The following is a 2671-nucleotide window of genomic DNA, read 5'->3' on the forward strand; positions in this document are numbered from 1 at the left end:
GGCGGCGCGCGCGCGGTGAGTGTGCGAGTGGCTGAGGCGCCAAGCCCTGTCTGGGTGCGAACTTGGGCAGCCGGAGTGCGGGCTGAGAGGCAGGCGTGCGGGTGGGCAGGTGCGGGCCAGCCGCGGGCGGTGGCGCGGCGTCCGGCAGGCCGACTTGTCGCGACGCGGCTGTCGGGGCGCCCTTGCCTCAGGACGCTTGCTTCCTTGGCAGTCCGCCCACCCTGCCGCGGCCGTCGGAGCGCCACCCCCAACCGCTCAGCAGCGCCTCGCGTCTCACCCGGGTGTCCTCCCCTTCCCTCGCGCCGCCACCCGCGGACTGCGACCGCCTTCCTCCCGCCGCGGCCCCTCAGCTGCTCCCGGCGCTGGGTTTCCTCTTCCTTTCCCCGACTTCTAACCTCCACCTAGCCCGTGAGGGATGGAGCGCTCAGCTGACTCCCCAAGCCAAAGTTGTTTTGTTTTGGGCGGCTGAGCACTCCCCGAGCGGAGGGGTTGGGGCGTGGGGAAGGTGAGGCCGGCAGCCTCGCAAGGGCGTCGGGTGCGCGGACTCCGGGTCTGGGGGGCCGCGCGAAGATCGAGATCCAAGTGCTGTCACCTGGGCTGGGAGACGCCCCGGGGCGCGAGGCGTGGGGTCGGCCCTCCGTCTGGTGGCGATGTGACCCAAGCTACCCGCCCAGACCGGCCCGGGCCGGCCTTCCCGTTCGCTGATACCGAGAGGGTCCCCCTTCACCGCGAGCTGAACGCTCTGTCTTTTGGTGTTTTTCTGAGCGTCACTATGAAAAGGAGTACTCGAAAGTATTGTCCCTGTTCGGAGGAGGAGCTCTGTGATTACGCTTCATTCAGTGACAATGAGTCATTCTGGAAGATAGTGTTCGGGGTGCCAAGGCATTTGTTCTGCAATCGACTTATGATTGAAGCTCTCCGTTACTCACTTCAAACAGAATTTAAATTTTCTTTAACTAGGTTGTAGATCCTCCCACTCTTTCTCCAGGCAGAACCTAAACCCCAACTTCCTGACCTCTGATGCCCTACCCGCACCGATTTTTCCTCCCGGACCTCACCTGCTCATTTCCCGCTCCCCCCTTATATAGTCTATCTTTTTCGATTCTGTAGTCAGACTTGTTGATAAGCACTGAAAATCTTGTTATCGATACCATCTGCTCGCATGACCTTGGATTGCTTTGTTTCTCTTGCATTTCCACTTCTGTATGTCACTATCCTTTGGGTCCCTGGTGGAATCACCTAAAGTTGAGGGAGTTTTCCCGGATAAGAAGTTGTAGTTTCCATTAATTTCAGGTGCCATCAGTTTCAGGTTCTGAAAATGTATCTTATTGGTAGATGCAGAAAAGAGAGGAGAGCACCTATCACAGGTTGTGAGTTTGGAATTCATTCTAAAAATTGGTACTGTACTTTATAATGAAAGTCTGTCTCCAAGACTTTTGCCATTTGAATATGGTTTTCCAGACTCATTTACAAACAGTAATTTCTAACAAGATTACTTCTAAAATGTGCATAGCACTTTAATTACATGTACTTTTATTTTGTTGGGCAGATATCTTAATTGACTGTAAGCTTGATTTTCTAGTTAGTGCTCTTGTCAGAAGTGCCTAGATTCATACTGTGGTATAAGTGTTTCTAGAATCTGTAATCTTCTGACTCTCTTCTCTGCCAAAGAATTGGACGTTACTTAGTCGTTTGTTAGTAAGAAATAATAGATAGTATAGACAGTAGAGTAGGAAGTTGCTAGTTAACAATTCAGCTAGTAGCATTTGCTCTCATAATTTCTGGTAGTTTTATTGTTAAGTTTCAGGGATTATTTTACTGAATAAATTTGCTTTGTTTTGTTTTGAATGCTAATGCTTTAAAGACTTGGAATAAGCCACAAAATGTTTTGACTTGGCTTAGTAATTCTTTTTTTTTTTTTTTGTTCAGTTTGCATAGTTCCTGGTCAACATAGAAATGTGAAGTATGTGGAATATCTTGACTAAATCCTCATGTGGACAAGATGATAATAGTCACGGTAGGTAGGACCAGGTAATAAGGTATAAGGTAATAATTTAGCTTAAAACTACTTTCTGAAGTTTTTTCTTTTTTTTCCTTTTTGTGAGTAGGATTCTTTTTTGTGAAATTATGATGACTTTTGCCCCATTGATTATAATACCATTAAATTTGTAGGTGCTAAAAGTCAAGTACAAATATATAATACAAAGTAATGTGGGGATATAACTCGGGCAGAGCATTTGACTACAGTTACAAAATATATAGTGTTTCTAGTTTTTTCTTCCAATAGTTCAAAATTGGGTTTACTATGTAAAGTCATATGGGACTTTATTTTGGTTTAGCTTGGAAACCAAATATCTCCTTTAGTTTGGAGGTCAATTTTTTCCTTGTAAATCATCCTGGAAATCACCTGATAGTACATACAATACGCAGAAGAGACTGGGTGAAGAAATTTTGATTTTTTTTTCCCCACACAGCCTTTTGAATCCTGGGTAATATATTATTGTCCAAATTGTATCTGAAGGGATTAATTGACTATCAAGGGTATTTAATTACTTTCATCCTATTTTATTATATATGCCACTACCATAGAATTCTATTAAGTAAGTATTGCCTTGTGATATTATTATTATTTTAAAATATTTATTTATGCATTAAGAACTGGGGTACAGGC

The 2671-nt window shown here is 45.5% G+C and overlaps 1 protein-coding gene across 4 annotated transcripts in view; it reads left to right on the plus strand.

The window, feature by feature from the left end:
• Positions 1-1950: 1950 nt before the first annotated feature.
• The window catches only part of ENTPD5 (ectonucleoside triphosphate diphosphohydrolase 5), a 36332-nt gene continuing 35611 nt past the window's right edge, over positions 1951-2671 (plus strand). For 2 of the 4 annotated variants that reach the window (XM_012724611.1, XM_012724608.1), the window contains exon 1: positions 1951-2017. The gene's annotated coding sequence lies outside the window, so the exon portion shown is untranslated. The remainder of the gene's footprint in view (positions 2018-2671) is intronic. The other 2 variants (XM_012724609.1, XM_012724610.1) reach the window with 2 other exon arrangements.

The sequence above is a fragment of the Condylura cristata genome, unplaced genomic scaffold (genome assembly GCF_000260355.1).
Source record: "Condylura cristata isolate star-nosed mole 26May11 unplaced genomic scaffold, ConCri1.0 scaffold00013, whole genome shotgun sequence".
In the NCBI taxonomy this organism is placed as follows: domain Eukaryota; kingdom Metazoa; phylum Chordata; class Mammalia; order Eulipotyphla; family Talpidae; genus Condylura; species Condylura cristata.